This window comes from Peromyscus eremicus, chromosome 1, assembly GCF_949786415.1.
Source record: "Peromyscus eremicus chromosome 1, PerEre_H2_v1, whole genome shotgun sequence".
Classification (NCBI taxonomy): Eukaryota; Metazoa; Chordata; class Mammalia; order Rodentia; family Cricetidae; genus Peromyscus; species Peromyscus eremicus.
This window is the reverse complement of record NC_081416.1, coordinates 101,363,714-101,376,672: the sequence shown is the minus strand read 5'-3', so window position 1 is coordinate 101,376,672 and position 12,959 is coordinate 101,363,714. Positions and strand designations below refer to the sequence as shown.

The 12,959-nt window shown below is 40.0% G+C and overlaps 1 protein-coding gene across 1 annotated transcript in view; it reads right to left on the bottom strand.

Annotated features, from left to right (window-relative positions):
* Uvrag (UV radiation resistance associated) overlaps positions 1 to 12,959 on the bottom strand; it is a 274,915-nt gene that overhangs the window by 127,512 nt on the left and 134,444 nt on the right. The gene's annotated exons all lie outside the window — the stretch shown is intronic.

Below are 12,959 nucleotides of genomic sequence, written 5' to 3'. Positions count from 1 at the left end.
ACCATTCAAACAACATCACAATAGCAAGCTAAGGAAGAAAGGCATCTGCTGTCAATGGATGTGTACAGATAACAAAGGTATACAATAAAGACATACAAAACACACTACTTATTCATGATATAAGACACGAAAGTTTCAGAAACAAAGAACAAGTGGAAACTCCTTTAGCTGGAACCTAACATCTATTATGTGGTAAGAACTAAGCCTTCTCCCCAAGGTTTAAGAACAGACGAGAAGTTGTCTTTACTGCTCTCACTTAACGTCCTTGGACCAGAAGTCCTCACCAGGGCAACAAGACAAGAAAAGGAGCCCAGCAGTGGTGGCCCATGCTTTCAATCCCAGCACTCAGGAGGCAGAGGAAGGAGGATCTCTGTGAGTTCGAGGCCAGCCTGGACTACAGAGGGGGTTCCCAGACAGCCAGGGCACACACAGAGAAACTCTATCTCAAAAAACAAACAAACAATAACAAAAAAAGAAAAAGAAAGAAAAAGAAAAGGAATGAGAAGCTATGCTGACAGGGAAGAAGGAGCCTCCTGAAACAAAAGTCAACCTCTGCGACATGAGCAATCAAAGCAGACTGGAATCTGGATCTCCAGCACCTGAGTAACGTCAGGAGGGCCTGTCTTGCTGAGAAGGGCAGAGACGGGATCAGAGACGGGGATCCCCGAGCAAGCTGGCTAGTCAGACTAGCCATATCGGTGAGCTCTGGGTTCAATGAAAAGACAGAAAAGGATTGAGGAAAAATCCTGATGTCAACCCTGGGCCACTGATGTACATGCACATTCACACACACGTCATATGTATGCATACCACAAACACATGAAAACACACGCACCCATGCACACCCATATGTGCAAAAGGGGACAAATTCCTTTCTATTCAATATCTTATTGCTTCCAATAATAATAAATCTGACATCCTGATTGCACAGTGAAGCTATTTGTGCCTGCACATATGAGCATGCCCTATAAGGATGTATCTTTGCTGATCTCTATTACATGGTATCAATAATATCATGATTTTCCATGATATAAGTATTAATCAAATTGAAACTTGGCTATGCCTGGTAAATTGTTGTCTTTTCCAAAAGTATGACATAGCTAATCAAAATTATAATAGAAAAATATACTTATTTAATAAAGTAAAAATTAAATTAACAAAATGTGGAACAAGCTGCTGGAAATTTCTTAAAGAAAGAAGTCAGTCCTAAATTGATTTATAGATAATAAGGGAACCTAGAAATTGAGTGAGATGTGGGGCATATGACCCTGTAGAAGCAAGGGTCAAAAAAAAAAAAGATTCTGGGCAATTGTGTTGAAGGCACTCTGCAGCAATCATTTCTCTCCCAGAATGCTTTCTTCTTCGTCCCTGAAATAATCATTCTAAACAGGTGGCACAATAATCCACTAAGGACACACCAGCCAAGAAAACAGTACAAAACCATACTTCCTAACCATTACATTACATTTGAAAAATCTAGGAAATATGCCCTTAAAAAGAATGTTCCTAAGTAATTTTTTGAACACTGTAAACATTTATGAGAGACTTACTACATGGTTTTAGCTGCTACTAACTTATGTATTTATTATGTTTTGCCAAAACACCATAAAAACAAAGACCCAAAAGTCAATGACGTTCTAAAATGTGGAAGAGTCCAAGTACCTAATGACAGATTTGTGGAAAAGCAAAATGCAGTGTATACATAGAATATTATTCTGCTTTAAGAAAGAGGAATCCTAGCATATGCAATAACATGGAAAGACTCTTTAAGATTATTATGCTATGTGAAATGAATAAGCTGTAAACAGTCCCTCTATGTCCAACACCATTTATGTGAGGTACTTAGAATATTCAAAATCGGGCTGGGAATGTAGCTCAGTGGTGGAGCACATGCCTACCATAGACAAGGCCCTGGACTCATTGCCAGCAGGTGTGGGAAGGATAAGTCACGAGAATGAACATGGATCACAGACAGCATGGTGGCAGGGCTTGGGAATGAAGGGGAATGTGGAGTTAGTACTTAACAGCTACGAAATTTCAGTTTTACAAGATAAAAAGTTTGATGACAGATGGTGGGGGTGGTTGTACAACATTATGAATCTATTGAATACCAATGAACTATACTAAACATTTAAAAAATGACTGGATGGGGCTGGAGACATGGCTTAGTGGTTAAGAGCACTGACTGCTCTTCCCGAGGTTCAGTTCCCAGCACCCACATGGCAGCTCACAAATGACTGTAACTCCAGTTCCGGGGACCCGACACCCATGGCAAAACACCAATGCACATAAGATAGAAATAAAATTATATTTAAAAAAGAAAGAAAAGCGTCCATAAATAAATAAATAAATAAAAAGACTAAAACTGGTTGGTAGGTTGGCTCAGTGAGTAAGGCGTTTGCCACTAAGCCTCATGACCCGTGTTCAGTTCCTGGCACTCACTCGGAAGGAGGCGAGAACTGACTCCACAAACCTGTTGTCTGGCCTCCATATATGCACCATGGAACATGAATAAATAAATAAAATTTTTTAATCAGTGAAATTAGAAATATTCTGTTATATGTTTTATAATTAAAGAAATTGAGGAAATGGGACAATGAGTTGGTTTATTATTTGGGGGGGGGAGAAACCAAGCCCAGTAGGATTTTCTTTAGTGTGATCAGAAATCTTTGGATCTTCAGACATCACTGAGGGAAAAATAAGTAAACTCTTCAGAAGTAGGTTTATAAGAAAGATGTAGGTACTCAATTGCCTTAGCCCATTTTTTTTTTCACAAAATATTTAAACAGAAGTTTACTTGGGCAGAGAGAGAAAGTGGAGGAAGGCATTTTTAAGTAGACACAACCTGGCTAGCAGGGTTAACTTGCTGTGTTCCAGGGTGCACACTCAAATTGGGAATGTTTTCTGTTCCAAAGCACAGAACTTACAAGTTAATCTAACTACAAGGCTAACCCGGGAAGGCGTGAGTAAAGTGTGTTTGTGTTATGGTCCATGTGAGGAAACTGGCCCACTTACAGAAATAGATCCATTAGCTCAAACCAGGATTGTTGGCTCCCGTTTCTGAGGAGTAAACAAACCCTGCCATGTGCCATGGCTCTGTTTCCCTGCTCATACTTCAAAGGCGAGCTGATCATAGCTCTTAACGTAATGTAAGTATTTTCTACGGGCTGCCGCACTCAAGTTATCTCTTTATTCCAAGTACAGTTAATGTCACACATCTAGCCAATATATCTATCACTTTTAATTAGATTTTATATAACACTCAGAAATCACAGACATGCATGTTTGCAAGCACACATTCCTGTTTATGGGGCTTTTAAAAAATCATGGGTAACAAATACTCATTTAAAAGTGACAGATTGATCTATAAATAGTATATTAATACAAACAAGTATTTTCTCATAGATCACACTGGAGCTTAAGCCACTCAGACATAAGTTCCTAAAATATGGCCCTACGATAATGAAGTTTTCAAACACATGTGTAGTCACACTGAGCAGCTGGGCCCCTTTCATGGTCGGTCCTGTTCCTCTGGGTGGAGCATAGGAAAGTCTGCAGGATACTACCAAGGATTCACTGCCAAACTGGATGAGAAACTCTAGAGGCCTTTCAGAAATTGTTATATGTATTCGTGTGTGTGTGTGTGTGTGTGTGTGTGTGTGTGTGTACGCACAAGCCAGAGCACCCATGTCAGGGTGAGAGGACAACTTTGGGAATCCATTCTCTCCTTCCACCATGTGGGTTTTAGGGACCAAACTCAGCTCATCAGTCTTGCTGGCATGTGCCTTTACCCAGGGAGCCATCTCATCCATCTTTTATTAAGCAAGAACTCAGTTTGATAAATTTACAGTCACAAAACCAAAACAAAACCTCCACTTTTTTTTATTTTAAGAAAAAAAACTTATTTCTCATAAAAGTCTGTTATACTAACATAGATTTGCTATTGGCATTTAAAATTAATTAGAAAACATCTTTTTAAATTTTCTCAGATTTGACTTCCAACATAATAGCGTAGCCTAAGTTCTTAGAGATTATCACAATTTTTAACATATTAAAGGATCCTAAGACCAAAACATTTGAGGAATTAGTGATCTAGATCATATTTTATCTTATCTGTAGTCATCACCCACAACTGGAAGTAACTAACAATCTGGAAAATGTCTCACAACTGTGGAAGTTAACAAATTGCTTCCAAATGTCGTTTATAGTTTGTTTTTCTTCCAGCTACATGTAGCCAATCATTAAGAAAGAGAAAATGCTTCCTTAGAAAAGATTTCACCCAATTTATTAATTTCATAGACTCAGTAGTACTATCAGGCCTAGAACTCAGGTGTGGACAGAAAATTAAAGTTTTCTTTAATTTAAAATATAAAAGAGTTGGGCTTCTAAATAAGAATAAACACCTACAAACTAGTCTTCTAAGAAATTAAATATGTGAAGATACTGCATGGTTTCTAGAGTGATCAGCGCGCGCTGTTTTGAAGAGCAGTCCAAGTTGGGGACAAACACAACACACACAGGCGACTCTCCCTCCCTGTCCTGAGGCTTTGCCTTGAGAGTGGATCTGGAGACCAGCAGAAAGCCAACCGTCTCCACCTGGAGGATCAGAAGTGGTACAAGGATGGCAGAATTGGGGAAGACAGAAAACAGGCACCCCAAATTCTGTTCACTGAACTCTCAAACTGAACCCTACGCCACACACGTGTAGATGAACACAAAGTTGCTCATGCTTAAGAGTGAAAAGTTAAGCTGGAAATCAAAGCCATGTCAACCAGAGGCATAGCACTTTGAGCTTAAGCAAGTGGACTACCTGCTAAAATACATTCTCCAAAGCTAAGTCTCAAAGTCTACAAATTACACTCAGACTATCCAGGGAGCTATGCAATACTGCTCAATCCATAAAGACTTAGAGGATACGACTCACTCTCTAGGAAAGAGGTGTCAAATCTTAGAGAGCCAAGATTAATGAGAATATCTAGGAGGTTTCTGTTTCTAGTCAAGATGTGAGTAGGGACAAATGGGCAATGAGCAGGTGACTATGCAAGGCTACCCTACCCTATACCAAAATCTCACTGCATCTCAGTATCCCTAACAAAAACAAAAGCCACATCCCCAGATCCAATCTAACATGACACAAAAGGATTGCAAACTGTCATCGGTTCAGGGTTACTTTGGAAATGCAAGAGTAATAGACGCATGCGTGAGGGCTTAGGTTCGATCACCAGTACTGCAAAAAATATTAAAATTTGAAGCTAAAACCATGTAGTTTGTTTTATTAAATTTTAAATTAGTGAGAAAATAATGATTGCTTCACTATATGTAGAAAACCATTTAAGCTAGTCATGATTTAAAAATCTCCCAGAAACTAGAAAGGATTAAATCCTAAACCAGTGCAGACCATTGCTAACGTCATACTTAATGAAGCAAGGGTAACATTCTTCCTCACACTAGGCAGAAGGAAGAACTCCTGTGTGTTCTGTTCAGTATACAGAGGTTCCTGCCAGTGAAATGAGCAGAGAATTTAGAATTATCCAAACGTAAGCTGGATGGGGTGTCACAGGCCTGAGATACTTACCACTTGGGAGGCTGAAGCAGGAGGATTGCTGCAAGTTTGAGGCCAGACTGGGCTACAGAGCAAAACTTTGTCTCAAAAACAGCAGCAGCAACAACAAAATTCCCCACCAAAATCTAAATTTATAGCTATGATTGTTTGCATAAAAAATCCAAGAAATCTACAAAATGAAAATTATAACTATAGAATAAAACTCTAAGATACAGTAGAAATAAATTAGAATGAACAGCATTCTAATATACTAGTCACAGACAAACGACAAACATTCAAAAGTAGTTACACTTATTATCAGTGTTTTGGAGACAAGGACTTTCTCTTTAGTCCAGGCTAACCTTAAATTCCTGATCCTCCTGCCTTAGCTTTCCCAAAATTTAACATCCATTTGTGATAAAATCCCAGAGACTAGGAAGAGGCAATACCCTAAGACCAGAACAAACTGCTGCTAGTACTGCATGGCCTGTCTTCTCCCTCCAACCAGGGTTTTGTGGGGTGTACTCCAGCACCTGGCTGAATGTGTCGTGATGCCTTGGGCTGCCCGAACTCCCACAAAAACTTAGACTATCTCTAACAGAGGAGCTTGAAGACATTACTGAGAGAATTAAAGAAAAGTCTACATAAAACATAAATGTCACATTTGCAGGCTGGAGACCTCAACATTGTTAAGAGGGCAATTCTCCACAAATTCTTGTTAAAATTCCAACAGGCTCTCTGGTAGAAACTGACAAGCGAGTTATAAAATTCATTCAGCAATATAAAGAACCTGGTGTGTGTGTGTGTGTGTGTGTGTGTGTGTGTGTGTGTGTGTGTGTGTAAAAAACAGGAACTTTATAAAGAGCCCTACCTGGCTTTCTAGACAAACCTACAACAATGTCAGCTTGGTGCTGGGGAAGAGAGGTCGACAGGTCCATGAGACCGAGATGAAACAGACGCACGTGCACGTGGTCAGCTGACTTTAGACCAACATGTCAGGGAAATTAATGGGGGAAAGGAAGGGCTGGTCACCAAATACCGTTCTGTCAACTGAACACCAGTTTGGGGGAATGTTTTACTTTTTCTTCATTCAGTTAAAAAAAAAAAAAAATAACAAGAACTTGAAACAATCACAGATCTAAACACAAAGCCCAAACTCTAAAACTTCTAGAAAAAAACAGCAGAAAATGTCTGTAATCTTGAATTAGACAGGATATTCTTATAAAGACTACAGAGAAGACAGAAAACATAAAGAAAAAAAATACATCAGAGGACCAGGACATGGCTCAGTCGGTAAAGTGTTCACCCCACGCAACCATGAGTACCTGTGTTCAATCCCCAGAACGCCTGTAAAAACCAGAACAAAGCTGGGGATGGTAGCCAGGGCACACATCTGTAGCTGCAGCACGGGGACATAGGCTGCCAGCCTAGCTTACTTGATGAGCTCCATGTTAGTGACAAATGCTGTCTGAAAAAACAAGGTGAGTGTGGCGCACACTTTTAATCCCAGCACTTGGGAGGCAGAGGAAGATGGACCTCTGTGAGTTTGAGACCAGCCTGGTCTACAAAGCAAGTTCCAGCCAGCCAGCGCTACACAGAGAAACCCTGTGTCAAAAACAAACAAACCCAGACCCCCCCCACACACACACGAACCCATATGCAAAAACATATATACCAATTCATTCAACTTTATTTTATTTTTTTTATTTTTATTTTTTTGCTTTTTAAATATCATCATTAAGAACAACAACAAAATGCAGGCTGGAGAGCTGGCTCAACAGTTAAGAGCATTCCTGCTCTTGCAGAGGACCTGGGTTAGGTTCCCAGCACCCACACACCAGATGGTTTACAACTACCTGTAACTTCAGTCTCAGGGGATCCAAAGCCCCTTTCTGACCTCCAATGGCACCAGACATGTATGTGGCACACACATATACACACAGTCAAAACACTCATATACATAAAACAAAAATAATCTTTGAAACCATTATGTTTTAAAAGGAAAAAATGTAAGTGTCAGACTCAAAGAATATTTTCCTCAAATACATATCAGGAAAAGAACTTGTATATAGAAATAAATATACATATATATTATTAATAAATACTGGAAAGACAGCTCAGCACTTAAAAGTACTGGTTGCTCTTCCAGAAGAGCCAAGGTTGATTCTTAATGCCCAAATGGTGGCTCACATTTATGTAACTCCAATTCTAGGAATCTGACACCCTCTTTTGTCCTCCATGGGCAAAGGGCACACATGCAGTATGCAGATGCACATATAGGCAAAAAACATTTACCTATACACATAAAAATAAATAAACAAAACCCACCAATTAGAGCTGAAAAAAATCTAACTAACAATGGGAAAGAGTATTTGTATGTTTTCTCTCATAAGCAAAAGCTAACATAAAAACAACATAACAAATGAACCAAAAGTAGTAGTGATTACTCAGGGAAGGGGGTTGGGGAGGGGCTAAGGGAGAGTAGTTGGGAGGGTAGAGATGATGAAAGCATGATATATGTATATGTGGAAATGTCATGGTGAAATCCATTAATATTGAGATTTAATATACATTAATAATTAAAATAACAAAACAAATGGAAAAAGAAATCAGAACCACTTTTTACACATATGCCAGGACTTAATAGATAAATACATGGTACTTAATGAGAGCCAGGTTTCTCGCTATCAGAGAAAGATACTGTAAATAAACAGAATGAATGAGAAAGCCAGAATAAACTGTGGCATTAGGATTGAAAACATTATTATGAACTCATGTTTATTTTACTACAGATAGATATACATTCATACAGAGATAGCCATGTCCACTGAGAGGGCTTTAAAAGCACGAAGCACACCCAGTGACCAGATCTTGTTTCTGAACACCATCAGCCAACCTAAGGAGCAGGGCTCTGGTGAGACATGGCTGATGCCAGGGCTATGATGGGCAAATGCCAGATGAACCCGACTACACAGCACCGCAGTATAAAGAACACTAAAAGAGGGTAAAAGACGCCAAAGTCAACCTGGAAGAGTTATTGATTACGTTACTTATTTTGGAAAGGGTTTTGCTATGTATCCTAGGCTGGCCTTGAACTCACCAAGTAGCCTAGGCTAGGCTTGAATGGAAACACTGGTGAAATCTGAACCACGTCAGGAGTTCACAGTGACGTACTAATGTTACAGTCTTAGCTCTGACTACACACCATGTCAGCTGCACCATGGGTACAGAAGATGTCATCATTAGTGAAAACTGGGAGGAATTTATGGGGAAATTCTGAATTATCATTGCGAGATTCTTATAAATCTAAAAGTTTGGTTTTTACGAGCAGATGCTCCAAACCTGGCACTTCTTCTAAGATATGAGATATGGACACAAACTAAGACACGGAGTGTTCATCACAGAACTGTAATTTAGAAGTGAAAAGGGAACACTACATAACCTTTAGAATCCTCTTGAATGAAAGCCCCTGCAAGGACACAGTTAGCTACCAAAGAAGACAAGATGATAACCAGAACAATCCCGTAACTGTTGCAACTGCATTTCTAGCTCAGAACTTACAAAGAAAACTACAACCAACTCTACATTTCCTACAGAAAACAGAGAAGAAGGACACTGCCTGCCAGAAAAGTAGAGCAGTATCACTCTAACAAAAACCAAATGGAGAGCTAACAAGAACACAGAGACGGCTCAGCAGGGAAGGCTGCGTCCCGGGAAAGCCTGAGGTCCTGAGTTTGGATCCCCGGCATCTATATAAAAGCAGGGCGTGGCCTTGTGAGCCTGTAATCCAGTGCTGGGGAAGTATGTGGAAACTAGAGGATCCCTGGGCTCGCTGGCCACAGCCTAGTCAAAAACTGGGGAGAGCCCGTCTCAAGGGATAAGGCAGAGGTGACAGTGGAGGGCTCCTAACATCCCTCTCTAGCCTCCAAACACGCGGATATGGGAAACTGCACACACATACATTCATCACCCTCAACACAAAAAAGATAGCAAGAAAACAAAACTGCAGACAATATTCCCCATGAAAATAAAAGAAAAACATTCTCTAAATTTTTAAACAAATTGAACACAGTAATATGGTAAAAATAATTTATTATGACCAAGAGGATTTCCTTCAGGCATACAAAGTGGGGTTAACATTCTAAACTCAACCAATGTGCTCCAGCATAGCACCACAACAAAACAAAAAAGTTAAAAGACACACAACTACAGTAACAAAAGCAGCTAACAAAACCCCAGACACAATGTAAAAGCCCATGATGACGGCAGCAGACATTTCCTAGGAAATATAGTTAAATGCCAGAGTTCATGTTGGGCATGGATGTAATGCGACAAGATGCCAAATCTTTGCAAGGCGTCACCTATAAACTCTGTATCTCTTAACAGATAATTATTTAAGGCTAACTAAGAAGAGGTTTGAAAAGGATAACTGATTGATTTCGGCATTAAATACGCCCTTTCACTTGGGCTAAAGTGAAGAGTGATTCATATATACTAAAAATACTTAGGATGGAGTAAATGGACTTGGACCAATTTGCAAAGGTAACAGTACTTCTTGCGGTGGTATTGTGTTCCCCGAAATATTGTGCACGCTAATAAACTTATCTGGGGTCAGAGAACAGAACAGCCACAATATTAAACATAAAGGATAGGCAGTGGTAGCACATGCCTTTAATCCTAGCATTGCAGAAGCAGAGATCTACCTGGATCTCTATGTGTTCAAGGATACAGCCGAGCATAGTGACTCACGCCTTTAATCCCAGGGAGTGATGGCAGAAAGCAGAAAGGTATATAAGGCGTGAAGACCAGAAACTCGAAGCTTTTGGCTGATTAAGCTTTTAGGCTTTTGAGCCTTAAAGTTCAGCTGAGATCCATTTGGATGAGGACTCAGAATCTTCCAGTCTGAGGAAACAGGATCAGCTGAGGAATTGGCAAGGTGAGGCAACTGTGGCTTGTTCTGCTTCTCTGATCTTCCAGCATTCACCCCAATACCAGGCTCCGGGTTTGATTTTATTAATAAGACCATTTAAGATTCCTGCTACAACTTCTAATATGCTACAAGTAAACTTAGAGTTTATAACAAGGCACTGTGTTGGATTCTTTCTATTTTAATGTTTATTTATATGTATATTTGTGTCCCTGTTTGTATGTATGCCACATGTGTACAAGTGTCCATGGAGGCCAGAAGAGGGCATCAGTCCCCTGGAGTTTGAGTTATAGGCAGTTGTGAGTCGTTGTTCACCACCTCCCCACCCCCGTGGGTGCTGGGAATTGAATCTGGGTCCTCTAAAAGAGAATCAAGCACTCTAACTGATGAGCCATCTCTCCAACCTAATGGAGTCACCTTAAATTCAACAAATACTTAATACTTACTTCACATCTACTACGAGCAAACATTTGTCTAGATGTTGGGAATCAAATGGGAGGGGAAGTTGGGAGGGTGGGAGGGAAGGAGAAAGGGAGGGAGGGAAGGAGGAGAAATTGAAGGAAGAGGGAGACGTAGGAGGATGGAGATCCTAAGTCTCATAGAGTTTAGAGAGACAAAAATATATTAAGTAGATATCATGTTAGATGGTAATAAATACTACAGTGAACAACCAAGCAGGAGAGGGAACTGGGTGTACTAGGGTGTGATTTTCAATGGAGTATTTAGGGAACTAGATGATTTCTAGGTTCACTTCCAGTTCAAAACTCCTTGACTTCCTTCTGTGTTAACTAGGCAGCATAAACCACAGAGTGACCCTGTGAACCTGACCTCGGTAAACTCACACATTCTATCACCTGATTCCGTGTGTCACCACTTATATTTTAGAAAAACAGGATTAAGCATACATGTTTCCACCCTGAGACAAAGCATATGCAGCCACTTAATGACGCAAATCATTTCCCAGTCCTGCCTGGGAAAGTAAGATAAATAAAACCTAGCAAGTTCTCCCCAGACAGGGGTCCTAAAAATGCAGCATTTTTGTGCATTGCAGAAAGGATTAAAACCTGACACTTTTTCCTCCCCCTACAATATACTCACAGCCTGGAATTTAGTCCTTTATTGACCCTAAGTTATAACACAATGGACAGTTGTTTCTCTAGCATGGAGGATTGTCCATAGACAAAGAAAGTGCTATAAAGACCCAAACAGCTACTGCTGTTACTTGGGTACCATTGGCCATCTGCTATGTGCCAGGGAGAGCACAAGTGCATGTATGAAGTTCAACTGTGTGGACTGCCAATATCAGCAAATTTCTACAGGTTGAACAAATTCATTTAGCTCAAATCCTAGGAGAGAGAATGTGCATAGGTAGCATGCACACATGCCTCCTGTAACTCCAGGAGCATGTGACTGTGTAGACAAACCTTCAGTGTAAGAGGTGCCTTTGGATAAGTGTGTACAAGTGACGGTGAGGAGAGGCTCCGTATGTGAGATAATAGTTCCTGTGTGCAAATAATTACTGTGACTTCATGGCAAGTTGTGCATTTTAAGTATTTTTATACCCCATAGTGCATAGAAAGCTGTACATAGTACGTGGCTTCATCTGAAGCACAGTGTAATTTAGTGCTCACACCTGGATCACAGAGACAGAACAGTCATTCCAAAGCCTCCACTCTTTCCCTCTCAAGGAAGAGCATAAAAAAGCATCCAATTCTATGAAGATCTGCAATCCACCCATCTGGACCGAGGTCACGGTTTCTTTGGAATGCCTCACCAAACCACATTTCTCTAAAGGTAAACACTGTTCACAAATGGGCCTCTTATGTTTGGCCCTATTGATTTTAAAATCCATCTTTTAAAAGTAGATTAATCCTGGGTAAATATAATCAAAGTACAAATCAAATTTTTAGAAACTGTCTTCATCAAACCCAGCATTACATATATATATATTAATGAAATGTGTTTTCACATTTATTTATTCATTTAGTATCTGTAAGTGCGTGTGTCATAGAAGTCAGAGAACAATGTGTGGGAGTGGGCTTTTTCCTTCTGCCACCCAGAGTCCCAAGGACCACACTCAAGTCGTCAGGTTTGGGGGCAGGTACCTTAGTGACTGAGCTGTCGGTACCCACCCAAATGCTTACTTTCAGTAAATTAGTCCCTACTGTCTCCCCCACCCCCACCCCATCCTGGCAGCTATTTTTACTCACTATACACTTCTTATTTATAAGACGTTAATAAACTAGTCTGCTAATCATCTTCCAAGTAATTACATATAATCTCAAGTTTCATCTAACAGAACATGGCAGATGTACCTTACGTTATTAGCAAATGGGAACTTTTACTTCTAACATTTAAAATACACCAGCAGCCATCTTAATGCAACATTATTAGCATCATTATTGGTACTGTCTAGAGATTTTTTTCCAAGAACAATATGATAATCATTTGAAGAAAACAAGGAGTTTGGACAGGCACTTGTACAAAAAC